This window comes from Panthera tigris, chromosome D4 (genome assembly GCF_018350195.1).
Source record: "Panthera tigris isolate Pti1 chromosome D4, P.tigris_Pti1_mat1.1, whole genome shotgun sequence".
Lineage (NCBI taxonomy): Eukaryota > Metazoa > Chordata > Mammalia > Carnivora > Felidae > Panthera > Panthera tigris.
In genome coordinates, this window is record NC_056672.1 from 2430781 (window position 1) to 2448304 (window position 17524).

Below are 17524 nucleotides of genomic sequence, written 5' to 3' on the forward strand. Positions count from 1 at the left end.
ACCTCGCTAGTGGGCGGCCGGGGTGGGGGAGGGGAGAGCTCCGGAGAGTGGAGGGCTGTGCGCACAGAGCTCCAGGGTGGAGTGCGGGGGTGGGGGTTGAGACCCAGTATTCAGCTCCTGCACTCATCTCATCAGGAGTCAAAACTGTTTCTCTTTTCCTTCCTCTCCCCATGCTCCCGCAAACAAACAACAAAACACTCAAAGGGCATCTTGGGTAAAACAAGTCAAACGAGTTCTCGAGCGACCTTGGGAACGCCTGGTTCCCAATTTCGGAGGACAGCTAGGCTACTTCTCTTGTGTGTGGCGGGGGCTGGGTTCTCAAGGTCACAGGTGGGTGGACAAGGCCCGGGTTCCTCCCCCCCCATCCCCGGCGGGACAGAGGTGGGTGGGCGAGGCCCGGGTCTGGTCGGACCGGGACCCGGGTCCGCAGGGCGCCCCTCCCTCGCCCGGCGAAGAAGGTGGGTGGGCGAGAACCGGTTCTGGTCCGAACGGGACCCCGGTCCGCAGAGCGTCCCTCCGCCTCCCGGCAGGGCAGGTGGGTGGGCGAGGCCCGGCGGCGGCGCAGTGCGGCCGCGGGTCCGCGCACGGGGAACGGGCCGGGCTGGGGCTGGCGCCCTACCCGGCGTGTGGCCAGTGTCAACGTAGCCACGGCTCAGCCCGCGGACGCCCCTACCACCGTACCCGGCCTCATCCACCCGGGCGGCGTGCGCGCTGCAGGACGACTTACTGCTTAGATCCAAGAATGAGGAGGGCAGGTCCATCCGCGAAAGTCCTCCCACTGAACGAAAACGAAACTTCCCAGGATGCCTGACTTCCGGCGCGAGCCCTGGCGCCCCAGGCTCCCGGGGCTCGACGCCCCGAACACCGCCCCTTCCCCGCGCACACCTGGGGGCCGGCCCCGCGCGCCCGCCCCGGGGCCCCGCCCAGCTGCCCCCGGCGCCACCAGGTGAGAGCCCCGCCCGGCCCCGCCCCGGCCGCCCACGCCGCCACCCGGAGAAAGCGGCGTCGGGCCCGCCCTGCTCCGTCCCGCCCGCCCAGCTGCCAGGTGAGCGGCGCCAGGCCCCATCGCCCACTAGGCCCGTGAGAGCCGCACCAGCCCCGCCGCCAGGTGAGCAGTTCCCAGCCCTGCCCGGTCGCTGGGCCCCTCCCGGCCCCCAGGCCCCGTCCCGCGCCGTCCCTTCGCATCCGCCCGACCGCCGGGCGAGTGGCGCCATTCCCCGCCCGGCCGCCGGGCCAGGTCCAGCTTCGTCTGGCCCGCCCTACCCGCCGCCAGGTGAGCAGCCCCAGGCCCCGCCCGCCGCCCGCCGGGCTCCACCCAGCCGCCAGGCCCTGTCGCGCTCCGTCCCGCCTCTTCCCCGCCTCGCGGCCTGGTGAGTCGCACCAGGCCCAGTCCCGCCTCCCGCCTAGCCCGGCTCCCAGGCCGTGTACCGCTGCAGCGCCAGGCCCCGCCCCGCCTGCAGGTGAGCTGCCCCCGATCCGCTCGGGGCTCCAGGCCGCGCCCCGAGGCCCTCTAGGCTCCGCCCTGCCGCCAGACCCCGCCCGCCGTCTGCGGCGCCTGCGCAGTGCGGCCCGTTGGGCCGGGGCCGGGCGGCGCGGCCGGCGCAGTCGGCGAGCGCAGTGCGCGTGCGCCGTGCGGCCGGGGGCGGGCGGCGGCGGCCGCGGAGCGGAGCGGGGGCGGGGCGGCGCCGTCTGGCTCGGTCGGGCCGGGGCGGGAGTGCGGCGCGGGACGGCGGGGCCCGCGGGCTGCGGACGGCGGCCTCGGCGGCCGGCAGGTGAGGCCCGCGTGCCGCGGGTCGGAGGGTGGAGAGCGAGGGCCGCGAGGGGGGCGCGGGCGGGGCGCGCTGCGGGGCGGCGGCGGCGCCCGGGGAGCGGCGGCCGGGCCGCGGTGCATTGTCCGGGCGCGGGCGGCGCCTGCACAGCGCCCCCTGCCGGCCGGGCCTCGGGTGGGGGGCCTCGGGCTCCGGCCGCGCGCCTTTGTTCGCCGCCCCCGCCAACATGGCGGCCGCCCGGCCCGCCCGGCCGCGGGCCCCGCGCGCTTTGTTCCGCAGGCCTGGGCGCCGGCGGGCGGGGGGCGGCGGGGGCGGGGCGCAGGAGCGTTGCATAATCGGCCGGGCGTGGCGCGGGACGGGACCCCCCCCCCTCCCGGGCGGGGGGAGGGGCGGGGCGCTGCGGGCTCGGGTCGCCCCCCCCGCCCCGCCCCGCCCCCGCCCGGGGCCGCCCCTCGCGCCCCAGCCTCCCGAGTGACCTTGAGCGCGCTGCGCCCCGGGCGCCGGGATGGATGGGGCGACGCAGAAGCTGCGCAGTGCTCGGGGTGGGCTCTGGGGGCCCCGGTGGGAGAGGCCGCAAGGGGGGCGCACCACGCATGTTGACGCAGCGGGGTCGTGCGGACGCGGTGTCGCGTGCCGTGCGCTGGGGGACCTGGGGTCGGAGCGGGAGTTTCCATGCACGTCGGGGTGGGATACGCGGGTGGAGGGGCTGCGCTAGCGGGAGCATCAGGAGGCGGCACCGGGCACACTCGAGCGTGTGACGCCACGGCAGCTGGAGACGACATACCTTCCGAGACGTGAACACCTGTAACTTTCCTGTGTTGGAATTTTCTGGAAGGAACTCTGGTCTGGAAAGGGTGGAGGGAGAGGGCTGTGACCGCTTTCCACACAGCTTTTGTTAGGAAATGGAAATCCGGCCTACCCTTGGTGGTGTATCCCGGGGCAGGTTGAGTTTGAGAATGCTCTTAGAGGTTGTGAGCACCCTTTTAGAGGTGGTGACACTTCACATGGGGTCACATCAACCAGGAACCTCCTCAGTTCCTTCCCCCAGCCTTGGCTGATGGTCAGACACCCCGAAATTGGAAGAGCCGGGAGTTTACAGAAACCATTCGTTATTAGACTTGATAACGAGTAAAGGTCGCACAATGTTTATGTCAAAATTATGGATAGTAGGTATTAGTTTCTAGTGAGAAATAAAATAGAATGTTTTTAGTTTTGGTCTTGAGTAGCGAAATGGTTACTGTTAAGATGTTGTGAAATGTGTAAGGTAAAAAAGGCCTGTAGTTCTCTATGTTTAATATATATTTGTCTATATATGTATATATATTTTTTAAAGCTTTGGATAAATCCCAGAAATTCCACCACTACTGTTTCTGACAGTACCCTTAGTTACCAATTCAGAATAAGGCATTTACTTAGTTTTGGAATATCTGAAGTGTTGTTTAAGGTAGTGTCTCTGTGAGTCTAGATCTAAGATATACTACAGGAAAAACAAAGGGTTCCTTGGTCACCTAAATTTGGGAAACAGTGCTGTGTTTTGCTCTCCATTAGGGTCACAATTCATTTCATCGAATTAAGGGCCTTGAGAAATACTGCAGTACTGTTCCTATGGTTGGTGGCAGATCTCTTTTTGATGTGTTTTTAATGGAACATTTGTTAACACCCATGAAATTCAGGTGACGATGAAGTGTTGATCATTGCTGTCCGTACAGAGCGTGTTAGATAATGGTACCTGTCCCTGAAGTGTGAACTGGGACGTTGATGGGGTTTGTGTGTGCCTGTGCATCTTATGGCAGTATCTCAAATTTGGCTGTTAGTCATAAGATATGAGGATTATTAACTTGAAGTCTTAAGTTGAGAAATTTGATAATAGTGTTTTCAGTGTCCGGTGATTTACTTGATTGTCCATCATTTGCAGCTTCACTCACTGTACTTCTTAATTGTTAGCAGTTTTTTCTTGGTACATTAAAATTACATGGTAGGGATGCTGTATCTGAAGAATTAATCACATGGGTTATTTAGAGATTAAAAATAATGCTATTGAGTATTTCTTTTGGTTTAGCTGTTAACAGGATCTTAATTTGCTGAGAAAGAGCAGTTAATACGTATCTACGTAAATACTTGCTTATGTTTATTGATGCTTAATTGAATGTTTTCTTTCCCTGTTCCTTGAATGAGAAGAACTTGGAAGAGGGAATCAACTATTTTGCCCAAGTATGTTGTTCAGTTTGGCAGACATTATGGCGTTGTGAGAAGGCTGTGGGCTCTGGAGTTGGCCATGGAGATAGTGTGGCCTTCAACTCTGCGGTGTCTGGGTGGAAATCCAGCCCCACTCCGTCCTGGTCTGAAGCCACACAACTGATTCCCACTCCCACCCCGCCACCTCTTGGCCTTTTGAACTTGCCATTTCTGAGTTGTCGCACGAGGCCATCTTGAGCATTAACTGAATTTGTAGGGTTCCCGGTGCAGTCCTGAAATGCAACAGCCCCTGCCAGTCATTGTTGATTTCCTTTTCTTCCTGCTTTTGAACTTTGCATGGTATTTTTAATGTTGAAGTGAACAGTTTGATAAGTTGTGCCCCAGTATTCAATGCAATTTTTAATCGAATCTTTGTTCTTAATAAAATGAGTCATGTATGGGCAATAATACATAAAGATGTGCCCTTGCAGACCTTTCAGTCTGGTGGGGAAGATCTGCCTGCATGTGGTGAGGGAATTTGATGCTGAGAGCATTTGGCGGAGAAGGTGATGCCCGAGAAGGATCAAGAGTATAGAGCAGGAGAGCAGAGAAGGACAGCCACAGCAGAGGTGCGCAGAGAGTGTTTGAGACCATCCTGGATTTGAATCCCAACCAAAGATTGCCCCGTGTTAGCATTTACTCCTGTGCGTGTTTATCTGTTAGATGGGATTAGAACACCTACCTCATCAAGTGTAAACTTCTAGGTCCCTGTAGTAGGTGCCCTGTGGGTACCGATGCTGGTGATGATGACATTACCAATGCTGACACCAGCTGTAGTTTGGCAGGGCCATTCTGTGTAGCAGGAATTTGGGGCTAGGTTTGACGTAATTCTGCATACCATATCCAGGCAGTTGGTGTTTACCCTGTAGGTGGGGAAAGCCATTGGAAGGCATTAAGCAGCATGAAAGGTGGACTGAAGGAATCTGCCAGCACAGGATCTCTAGTCCAGCCTGTGGGAGGCGGTGGATGAAGTCATTTGGGACAAGGGGAGTCAGTCTGGAGTCACTAGAATGTTGAATGTGATGAGTGTTTTGGGTGGAGGAGGTGGAGGGAGAGGGATACATTCAGCATAGATGTTTACTTTATCCAAATATTGAGAGTGTAAATGACGAGACTAGTAAAATATTTTTTATACCATTTTAGGTGTTGTTAGATTGTAGTGTTGTCTTTTACAAAGGCAGAACAACTTTTTAAAAAACTTAGATTGTGTTTATAATAAGTTTTAGTTTGTTTATAGTTATATCCTTAGAGCCTACGTGTAATTTTTGGACGTGTATGTATATGGCCTTGTGTGTATCTATAAATGATCTCTGTAGTCACAGGCATGTGAATCTACATGTCCATATGTTTGTACATTAATTAGTCTTATATCTTAAATCATAGTAATTAATCTAGGTCCTGGCTTTGGTATATTCAGTGTTTTAATCACATAGTCCTCATTCTTTTTCCTCAGCTTGTCTTAACTTGGGCACCATGCAGTCCCTTCAAGCTGGGTGTCTTCCCTTGGTGCCACCCCATTAATCTTTGAACCATTTCTTGCTTTCTGATACCAGATGCTTATGACTCACTTTGTGCTTTCTTTATCAGCCAGTTCTTTCAGCTGCTTTTATTGGAGAGTGGAAGTTAGATACCAAAATCTCGTTCTGTGTTTCCTTATTGCTACTGGGATGCCCCTACTTTCATTAGACAGATGTGGGAAATACATGCAACTTGATTTTGTATTGATATTTCCAATTCGTGTTTAACAACTCAGGGTTTTTCCTTTGAGTTCATCCTTTTTTCTCTAACATTGAAAATTTGCATTCTTTGCAACATTACTTCCCTTTGTCCTGCAGTGTAAATGACGTTTGGAAACACCAGTAACAGCATAGTGTTGGTTTGTATTTCATTACAGTCCTTTTTGTTCGTAAAATATATCTACATAAGGATGCACAGTTGACATTTGGAATTATGAAATGATTTGAAAATATTTTCTTTCTGATTCTTACCAATTTGATTATTAATTTGGTTTATTTTCACGAAATCTTTAGTGCTTAATGATTGCGTTCATTTTGTTTAATGTATGTTTTTTCAGTATGTAAAACATTTATGCAGTTCAGAAGCCAAAGCTGTGTTACAGAGGTATGGGCACATCATTCCATTCCTGTCTCCTGCACCGTTACCCTCGTGCCCCCTTTTTGTTAGTTTCTGGTTTATTCTTCCAGTGTTTTGTTTTTGCAGATACAAGCACTGGCATATTTTTATTTCCTTTCCTTTTTTAAACAAAAGGTAGAACTCAACACTTTTCTGTTTTTTGTGGGGTTTTTGTTCTTTTTTTATTTTAATTTAATACATTCTGGAGATGGCTTTATACAAGCTCTTTTCCATTCTTTTGTGCTTAATAGTTTCATAACGGTGAACACAGGTTGTTTGTATTTTATTGCTGTTATATGTGCTGCTGTAGGGAATAACCTTGTAGATGTGTTGTTATTTTGTGTTTTTGCAGGTATAGCTTTAAGATAGATTGTTGGGTAAGAGGTAAACATGTTTGAAATTTTGTTAGTGTCAAAAAATTCCAGTTTGAAAAGGTAGATCTGATTATGTCACCTTTTTACTTAAGACTCTCAGTGGCTTCCCATTGCTTTAAGGACACAATTTCATAACACGACCTCACAGGCATGTGTAATTTTTATCCTTTGTGCCTCGCCTCACCGGCGTCACATCTCCCTTTGTTTTCCTTGCTCCAGCCACGCCTGTCGCTCTTCTGTGCCCGGCACCTTCTCCGCCAGACCACGGGGCACTGTTCTTTTCTTCTGCCTGGAATGTTTTGTTTTGGTTCTTGTTTCGGTTCTTCCAGGTTTTTTTTTTTTTTTTTTTTTTTTTCTTTTTCTCCCTAAGTCTGTTTGTTTTTGAGAGAGAGAGGGAGAGAGAGAGAATCCCAAGCAGGCCCAGGGCTGTCAGCACAGAGCTCGACCCGGGGCTCCAGCCCATGAACCTTGAGATCATGACCTGAGCCGAAATCAAGAGTTGATGCTCAAGGGATCAAGCCACCCAGGCACTCCCCTAGTCTTTCTTTAGAGTTTGTCTTAAGTATCACTTTTTCACGAAATTCTTTTTGTGTGAGTTCGCAGATTTTTGTAATAAGGTAGAATAGTCCAGAGAACTCTGTATATCCATTACCTGCTACCACAGCCATCAACTTTCTGAAGTTTTTGAGTTTTTTCTTGACTTCCCTGTAGTTAAGTTCTCCTATTAGAGACACTGCTGACCTTACTGCTCTTCTCAAAATTATACTGTAAATGAATGTCATGTAATGAATTTTTATTTTCTTGAGAATGTTGAGTTTCGTGAAAACAGAAATTGTTCCTGTTTTTGCCCATGATTAGTTTTCCAGTATTCAGCTTGGTGCTTGGGTCGTGACTGCTCAAACCCGTGCCCTGGGCAGTAGTTGGCCAGGTGCTTTGTGGGTATGTCTGCTCTGCTGTACAGGATGAATTGAAAGTTGTGTCAGTTCTGTTGCCTCTGACTTTGGTGCTGCGGGTGCCCTGCACAAGGTGGGCCCTTGTCCTGGAGCTCACCGCACCTGTGGTACGGGGGGCAGGACTCTCTGGGAACCTGGGGGAAGGGCACGCCTTCACAGCAGCCTTGCAGGGCCCAGTCTGCCTGGCATCAGTGAGGGCGACCAGAAGAGCAGTGAACGCAGGCTGCACGTGTGTGGCCACAGGTGCTGCACGAGAACTCTCCCGTGGCCCGCCCAAACTAGAACCGGGGATGTGGTTCAGTCTAGCCAAGTTAAAACATTACAAAGCGAAATGATGAGCTCAGGGTTTTAAATTCTTAACTCAGATTCCACATAAGGGACCTGAAAGTTTCTGTGACTGCTGTAAAAAATTCATCTTGAATTCCAAATTTGTAAGCAGGAGCACTGATGGATAAAGAATGGGATTCTAAGAATTGGATTAGGGACATTCGGTCAGATTCCCATTAAGTTAGAGACCTAAATTCTGCTGGGCTTCCTTTGCCAGTAGAAGCAGCGTTTCTGTCACCTGTGTGAGGAACTTCATCCCCCTTTGCCTGGAAAACCTGTAATTGCCTTCCCTCCCCCAGGGGTGATCCTAGCAGGCCCCAAAGTGGGAGGTGCAGTGTGTGACCCAAAAGATGGTTTGGTTTGCCACTGTATAGGTAGGAACCTGGGGAATATTTGTGGGAATGGATCTTAAGGGGGGTGGGATTATGGTGGAAGGGACCTGAAGGTTGGTTAGGCCGCATTTGTTGATGTGGGCTCATCAGCAGACGTTCTGGATCAGTGTTGTAGCTTGAGGGATTAGAGTTCTGGTTGATTGCCTGAAACAAAAGGTGGTCTGTCTAAGCAAAGCTGAGATGCCAAAACTGTTGGTATACCATGGAGGAAGAAGGCATCCAAAGGCTTAGGGAGATTGGAATGTTGTGACAGGCCTGGTCACCCACTCTGGGAGGATTCTGTGCTCATGCCTTACCCTGCAGCTGCAAAGGGAGCCCCAGGATCCTAGAGGGCTCTGGTCACTGTTAAGGTCAGAAATCACAGTGGGAACTGCAGGATCCTGGAGTGGCACGTCTGTGGAATGGTCTTAATTTAGAATTAATCTTGGTGGGGCGTGCCTGGTCGGCTCAGTCAGTAGAGCATGTGACTCTTGATCTTGGGGTCGTGAGTTCAAGCGCCACCATTGGGTGTAGAGATTACTTAACAAAAAATGTTTATAAAAAGAAAGAAAAAAAACCTAATCTTTGGGTTGCAACTACTAGTAATTTCTTCGGTTTACTCTGGTGTTGTTTAATCCACACCAACTGTGGAATTGCCGTTCATGTAACCATGTGGTCACTAGAGTTGTTTTTTTATTCACGTATGAATTGTACTTTTCATGGCTCTTCATTCCATTTTTGATGCATATTGGGTTGTTCCTGGTTTCAGACTGTTGGTTCAAGCCTCCAAAGAGCCAGAAGACAGCAAGTTTGGATCACATTTAGATGTAGCAGAGGAAATACATGTGAGGGTGCTGTCAGCACCTTGCTGGTCTGTTGCATATGGAAGAGAAAGGGATAGAGAATGTTTGGTAGGCAGAGTCTGGTGACTGCAGTGTAGTTTTAAGAAAGTTTAAGCAAGGCCAGTGAGGAGTCTTCCAGCCAGAGTTGGGAGTCACAGGAGTCTCTTGTCCTGCAGGAATAAGCCTGCTTTAGTATTCTGCCTGTGGCTGATCTTTGGCTAGAAACAGCCTGTGGGAAGTGTGGTCCTGGTGGGAAGGGTGATGGTGAGTTCAGAGTAGCGCACCTCCCCATGGTAGGTGATTCAGGAGGCTCATTTTCATGGCTGTCACGGGATTCACGAGCGTGGACTTGATGTGAACATTCAGGTGTGTGTTTCTTTTGCATGCTTTACTGTTCAGTACACTCAGGAGTAGAATTGCTGGGTCATATGTTCTGTCCAATATTAGTAGATAATGCCAAACTTTTCCAAAGTGGGTATACCAGTTTCTATTCACACTACGGTGAACAAATCCTTGTTGTTTTACATCCTCACCAATATTTGGTATTGTTGGTCTTTGTAATTTTAGATATTTCAGTGGGTGTATGGTAGTATCTCATTCTGGTTCCTGAGTTAGATGTGGCCATGTATTTATCTTGGTCAGTGAAATGGGAGCAGAAGAGAGTCATCACATAAACTTTAAGAGCAGTAGTGAGATTTTTCCATATCCCTTTCCTCTTGCCAGTGATCATGTTCCCAGATGCAGCTTCCTACTGTGCTGGTCTTTTATGTGTCTATAGTGGGCAGAAAGCAGAGGGAAGTACAGGAAGGGTGGGGTGGAGAAAAGAAGAGGAGTGGGAAGGCAGGGGTGGGAAATGGGAATTATTTTGTGTTGAGTTTTCTTAACTAAGGTTTCTGGGGTTATCCTTACAGATAAGTCTTTATTTTTAAGAGCAGTTTTAAGTTCACAGCAAAACTGAGCAGAAAGTACTGAGTTCTGGAAATCCTGATCCCCCAGCCCCTGTCCCCAGCCTCCCCCATTATCAATATCCTGCACCAGATTGAACATTTGTTTGTTACAATTACTGAACCTGTGTTAGCACATCATCACCATTCTGAGTACATAGTTTATGTTAGGATTTACTGTTGATGGTGTATACTCTAGAAGTTTTGATAAATATGTGATATATATCCATGATAAGAGTCATACACAGTAGTTTCACTACTGTGATAATACTCTGTGCTCTACTTATATTTCTACTGTAATTCCATTGTAGCCAGAACACTAAAAGCTTATGAAAATTTTAAAGCTTGCTTTATGGCCCAACATATGATGAATTTTTGTAAATATCCAGTGTGTGCTTGGAAAGAATGTGCTTTTGCATTTGTTGGATGCAGTGCCTATATTTGCCAGTTCAACTTGGTTAGTCATGTTAAATTCTTCTGTGTCTTTACTTGTTTTTTCTTTCACTCTACTGGATGTATTGATTCAAAAGAGAAATGTATTGATACCCTGATCTTGCATTTGTCTGTTACTTCATAGTTCTGATAGTTTTTCCTTTATATATTTTGAGGATATGTTGTTAGGTGCATACATGTTTATAGTTGTATATATTCCTCATCAGTTGAGTCTTATAAAATCATTGAGTGTTCCTCTTTGAGAAAAAAGTATTGTTAGAGATAAAGTTTACTTAACTGAATATTAATATAGCTGCACTTTTTTTTTCTGGTTAGTATATGCAGTCTGTTATCTCTTTTTACCCTTTCTTTTCATACTTTTCTGTGTGCTTATATTTTGAGTGATTATTTTGTCAAATGTATAGTTAGAATTAAAACCTAGTCTGACAATATTCCTTACGTTTGGAAAATTCAGTCAGTCTGTTGACATTTAACAAAATAACTGACACAGTTGGGTTTAAATCTTAATACGTGCTTTCTCTTTATTAAACCTGTTTAATGTGCCCTTTTCTCTCTTGTTTCTCTTTGGATCCTTGTTCTTTATTTTTTTGTTAACTTGGAGGTTATTTTTTAATGTTTATTTTTGAGAAGGGGAGGGGCAGAGAGAGAGGGTGATGGAGGATTTGAAGCCGGCTCTGTGCTGACAGTAGAGAGCCCAATGTGGGGCTCTCCCAAACCATGAGTTCATGACCTGAGCTGAAGTCAGATGCTTAACCCACTGAGACACCCAAGCGCCCAATTAACTTGGAAATTATTTAAAACCTGCATCTTTGACTTCTCAAAATATAATATTTGGGTATATCCTCCATTTCCTGGGCACTTAAACTCCATTTATCTCATTTTCATTGCAACTATTGTGCTGCTTTAGTTCTGTATCTATTTTATCTTAAAAATATTATTGTATAATCAATAGCTATTTAGATTTATCCTTTTTATTATTCTTCATTCCTTGCTGTAATTCCAGTCCCCCATCTTTGAATATTTTCCTTCTGCCTGAAGAATACTTTGTGTTTTGCACCTGTTGTATGGCTGCTAAGAGTGAATTCTCTGATTATGTTAGCTAAAAATTTCACAAATTGATTTTGAAGGATAGTTTTGATGTGTATAGAATTTCCTAACTTGTTTTTCTTCTGAGGCATTGAAAGAAGTTACTGAATTACATCTTCAGCTTCATTTTCTCTATGAGATGTATGTTGTCAGTTTAATATTTGCTCCCATGAGTGGAAACTGTCTTTTTTTACTTAAGACTTTTAAGACATTTTTGTCTTTGGATTTCAACAATGTTACTGTGATGTGTCTAGGTATATACTTATTTATATTTTGTTTTTTAGTTCTTAGTAAATATGTACTAAAGTAATTTTCATTCTTTTGAAAAGTTCGTAGACACCATCTTTTAAAGTTTTTCTGTTTCCTGCCTCCTTCTGCCCCTTCTAAGAATCCACCGGAAGCATATTAGACCCTCTGAATTTCTTTCTTCTTTTAAAAAAAATTTTTTTTTAATGTCTTTATTTATTTTTGAGACAGAGAGAGACAGAGCATGAGCAGGGGAGGGGCAAAGAGAGAGGGAGACACAGAATCTGAAGCAGGCTCCAGGCTCTGAGCTGTCAGCACAGAGCCCGTTGCAGGGCTCAAACTCAGACTGTGAGATCATGACCTGAGCTGAAGTCGGACGCTCAACCGACTGAGCCACCCAGGCGCCCCTCTTTTGTCTTTTTTTTTTAATGCTCATTTATTTTATTTATTTATTTAAAAAAAATTTTTTTTAAGCGTTTATTTTTGAGACAGAGAGAGACACAGCATGAGCAGGGGAGGGGAATGCTCATTTATTTTTGAAGGAGAGACAGAGCATGAGCAGCGGAGGGGGGGGGGAGAGAGAGAGAGAGAGAGAGAGAGAGAGAGAGAGAGACACACACACACCTAAGCAGTACAGAGCCTGGTGCAGGGCTTGAACTCACGAACTAGGAGATCATGAACTGAGCTGAAGTCGGATGCTTAACCGATTAAGCCACCCAGGCACCCCAACCCTCTCAGTTTCTTACCCTCTGCATGCTTCATTCTGGATATTTTCTTCTGATCTCTCTTCGTTTGCTAATTTTTAATAAGATTAGGCTACTGTTAATGTCTCCATTAAATCTATTGTACTTTTTTCATTTCTGGAAAATTTGGCTCTTTGATAGTGTCAAAGGTTCAAAATAGCCAGAGTAAGACCAATGAATAACTGAAGTAGTAATTAGTAAATTTTTGGTGCTGACACACCAAAATGACCGTTTGTAAGCGGTCAAATCAGAACATAGAATGAGGCTTACAGGTATATTGTTATAAAGAAGCTTACATAGTGAGAAGGCAGTGACTTTATTCATAGAGATTAGTTATGATGTTAGAATTCTCTTAAATAATATGGAATCAGTCAGTGGTTACCATGTATCAACCTTGGGAAACCGTTCAAGTTTTGCTTGTAATTTTTAGAGGCACAAGAAAGTAATGATCCAAGTCAAGTTAGCCTTGCCTGGTAAGCTGCATTAAGCTTTGCCTGCATGAGTAAACTGGTTCTGTCTGCATGGGGGATCCTCAAGGCTGGTCTTTGCCTGTCCTTGATTTTAACAATTACATCCTTTTGGTCATTGGCTTAGCAGGCTGAGAGTATGACCAGCTATTATACTGTTATTCTTGATTACTACCGCTGAAATAGGCAGAAGAATAAGCACATTTGTTGTTTCCATTAGAGTCATCAGGCTGGAGGCCATGTAGTCACTGTTGTCATTATTCATGTGATTGTTTTTGATATCATCCAGTTGTTTGATCCTGATGGATACCATTTGTCATGTGAGTGGCTGCCAACAGGCATTTAAAACCTTCGAGAGAGGGGCGCCTGGGTGGCTCAGTTGGTTAAGCATCTGACTCTTGATCTTGGCTCAGGTCATGATCTCCTGGTTCGCGAGCTCAAATCTCACATCAGGCTCTGTGCTGACAGTGTGGAGATAGCTTGCGATTCTCTCTCTCCCTCTCTGTCTGCCCCTCCCTCATGTGCATGACTTGAGTACACTCTCTCAAAAATAAATAAATGTTAAAAAAAAAATAGTTTTAAAACCTTTGAGAGAATATAGTGAGGAGAACAAGAGCCAAGGATTGAAAAATTCCCCAGAGCAGGGATTCCCAGGAGCTAAGATTTAACCAATCAAATAAATGGGCTATAATTAGATTCAGGTTTTACCTAAGTCAGTTTACACTTTTTAAAAAAATAATTACATAGGCACAACATAATGTCCTAGCAAACACCTATCCTCAAAATATGTAGGACAGGATGAACAAGAGGATATTGTATTTCAGGGGGTGGCGTTGGAGGCAGGTTTTCCACCTAAATTTGGCCTCTGTAAGATGTGAGTGATCAGGTAATTGAATGAGGCATTTCTTTGGTAACAAAAGAAAAAGGTTAGTAGTTCGAGCAAATTATAAATTCAGTTTTCTAAGTTTGGTGAGTAGCTGGTTAAGGTGTCTAAATACAAGGTTCTGAGCATCTTCAGATGGAGTGAGGGGCAGGCAGTGGCGAGCTGACAGATGTTCCTGGTTTGCAGTGTGAGCGTCCCTGGTGGTCTTTCTGAGCAGCCACATAGCAGTGGCATGAGGACTGTCTACACATGAACAATTGTAGTTACTCTGAAGTTTATATCAGGTTGTCCAGCTTTAGTTTATATGGCTTCAAGAAAATTAATTTTAGTTTTGTAGTGATTCCATGTCAAAAAAGTGGGAGAAAATTGGAAATGTTAGAGTTCTAGTCAAATAGTGGAGGAAACTAGAATTTGGGAACCAGTTCAGTTTATGGGTAAAAAAACACCTCAAAGACAACAGACTACAATCTGACATCCAGAAAGGTGTATTATTCAATATTATTTTTATCTTTATAATTATTACTATTTCTGTTGAAAAGAACAGGAAGACTGATTTTTCAAATTAAGTCTAGTTTTGGTAAACTTGGCTTGATTATTTACATAAGTGCAGCAAAAATAGTAACTTGACCATAAAGGCTCTTTTCAAATCCACTTGGTGGAACTGTTCGTAAGGAGTCTCAGATTGAACTTTGAAAGTCTCTCTCAAGGGGAGCCTGGTGTCTCACTCAGTTAAGTGACCCACTCTTGGTTTTGGCTCAAGTCATGATTTCATGTTTCGTGGGTTTAAGCCCTGTGTCACGCTCTGTGCTGACAGCATCGAACCTGCTTGGGATTCTCTCTCTCTCTCTCTCTCTCTCTCTCTCTCTCTTTCTCTCAAAATAAATAAACATTAAAAAAAAAAAGCTTTTAAAAATAAAACACCTTCTTTAGGCTAAAATGTTCAGCTGAGGACTTGTCTAATTGTTTCCTGTTACAAGGAGTAAGGAGAACAGATTCTTATTGAACTCACACAGAAACCTATATTGTCAACTTTTGTTGTAAAGATAAACTTTATGAAATTGCTGTTAAGCTATAGATAAAGAGAGGAGAAAAGGGAGTCCTTTAAATCGGTAAAACAAAATATTAAAGAGCTAGCGATGTTTGAAATGAAGTCATAAAAATTAACGATTATCAGCTCATTTAGTCTTCTGTAATTCTTCATCTTTTATTAGCAGTTTTATGAATTCATCAGTTTTCACTTCAGAGTTTTAGAAATTCTTACTCTCAGTTCAGTTTTGTGATTTTAAGAGTTTCAGAAATCTTTATTGTAGAGTACTCGTCAGGGTCTTTTCCATGAATCTCCTTGAAGATAAAGCATTATTGCAGGTACAGGTTTCTAAAAACATCAATAAAACAATAACTGTGATAAAAGACTTAAAATTTGGTGGTGGTTAAAGATCAGATGAGATGTTAGAATGTAATTGACGAGGGGTTTTGGTTATTTTTGTAATATACAGTTTTTAAAGATAATAGCAGGAATTATGACTTATAATGTGCCAGGACGTTTCAGATCTTTAAAAGTACTTATTTTTGAGAGAGAGAGAGTTGGGGAGGGGCAGAGAGGGAGAGAGAGAATCCCAAGCAGGTCCCAGCACTGTCAGGGCAGAACCCCACATGGGGCTTCATCCCATCAATTCTGAGATCATGACCTGAGCCGAAATCAAGAGTTGGATGCTTAACTGAGCCATCCAGGCTCCCCAGTATTACTTTTTATCTGATAATGCTTCCCATGTAATTTAATATAGCCATTCCTTGTTTTATCATGATTTGCTTTATTGTGCTTCACAGATACTGTTTTATTTTTATTTTTAAGTGTATTTATTTATTTTGAAAGAGAGAATGAGCTAGGGAGAGGCAGAGGGGGGACAGAGGCAGAGAGGGAGACAGAGGATCCAAAGCAGGTTCTGCGCGGATACCGGAGAGCCCGATGTGGGGCTCAAATTCACGAACTGTGAGATCATGACTTGAGCCGAAATCAGGCATAACTGACTGCGGCACCCAGCTGCCCCTGCCTTTTTTTTTTTTTTTTTTAACAGATTGAAGGTTTGTGGCAACCCTTTGTTGGACAAGTCTGTTGGTGCCTTTTTTCTCTTTGTTGAAGATTTTATTTATTTTTATTTGTTTTAATGCTTTGTTTATTTTAAGAGAGAGCATATGCAAGTAGTGGGAGAGGGGCAGAGAATGAAGGAGAGAGAATCTCAAGCCTCTCTGTTGGCAGCACAGAGCCCAGTGAGGGGCTCAATCTCATGAACCATGACATCATGACCTGAGCTGAAATCAAGAGTTGGACACGTAACCTCCTGAGCCACCCAGGAACCCGAGAGATTTTATGTTTTTAAGCAATCTGTACACCCAACGTTGGGCTTGAACCCCCAATCCCAAGATCAAGAGTTGCACGCTCTAGTGACTGAGCCATTCAGGCACCCTGGCGCTGCTTTTCGAACAGTATTTGCTTACTTCATGTCTCTGTGTCACATTTTGATAATCCTCACAATACTTCATACATTTTTATTGTGGTATTTTTGTGTCGTGATGTGTGTGACCAGTTAATCTTTAATTTTACTGTTGTCATTGTTCTGGGGCACGACGAACCACGCCCATATAAGATGGTCAGCTTTAAAATGTTTTGTGTGTTCTGACTGCTCTATTTGCTCGCTCTTCCCCTGTATCTCTCCCTCTCTTCAGGCCTCCCTGTTCCCTGAGACATAGCAATATTGAAATCAGGCCAGTAAATAATCCTACGGTGACCTCTTCGTGTTCAATGGAAAGGAAGAGTCACATGTCTCTCACTTTCAATCACAAGCTAGAATCGATTATGCTTAGTGAAGAAGGCATGTGAAAGCCCACATGGGCTGAAAGCTAAGCCTCTTGTACCAGCCATCCAAGTTGTGATTGCAGAGGAAGTCTTTGAAGGAAGTTAAAAGTGCTACTCCAGTGAACACACAGATGATAAAGTGCAACAGCCTTGCTGCTGATAGGAAGTGTTAGTCGTCTGCGTAGATGATCAGACCAGCCACAGCATTCCATTCGGCCAAAGATTCACCCCGATCAAGGCCCTAACTCTTCAATTCTATGAAGGCTAAGGAGGTAAGGAAGCCTCACAGAAAAGTTTGAAGCTGGTGGAGGTTATAGGTCTCAGGAAAGAAGCCGTTTCTGTGACCTTAAAAGTACAAGGTGAAGCAGCAAGTGATGGAGAGCATCTGGCTGAGAGGATTAGTGAAGATGCCTCCACTAAACAACAGATTTTCAGTATAGGTGGAACAGCCTTCTAGTGGAAGAAGATGGCACCTATGACTTTCACAGCTGGAGAGAAGTCATTGCATGCCATCAGACACCGACTAGTTTGAGGGTAATGGCAGGTGGTAACTTTAAATTGAAGCCAGTGCTCATTTACCATTTTGAAAATTTTAGGGATCTTAAGAATTACGCTAAATCTACTCTGCCTGTGCTCTAGAAATGGAACAACAGAGCGTGGGGACAGCACATCTATTTATAGCATTGTTTACTAAGTTTTTTTTTTTAATGTTTATTTTTGTGAGTCAGAGAGACAGAGTGCAAGCAGGGGCAGGGCAGAGAGAGAGAGAGAGAGAGAGAGAGAGAGAGAGAGAGAGAGAGAGACACAGAGACACAGAATCTAAAGCAGGCTCCAGGCTCTGAGC

The 17524-nt window shown here is 45.8% G+C and overlaps 1 protein-coding gene across 3 annotated transcripts in view; it reads left to right on the plus strand.

Annotated features, from left to right (window-relative positions):
• Window positions 1–983: 983 nt before the first annotated feature.
• Window positions 984–17524, plus strand: part of SPIN1 (spindlin 1) — a 73102-nt gene continuing 56561 nt past the window's right edge. For 2 of the 3 annotated variants that reach the window (XM_042964999.1, XM_042965001.1), the window contains exon 1: window positions 1729–1772. The gene's annotated coding sequence lies outside the window, so the exon portion shown is untranslated. Of the gene's footprint in view, window positions 1109–1728; window positions 1773–17524 lie in introns of those variants that run through there. The other variant, XM_042965000.1, reaches the window with a different exon arrangement.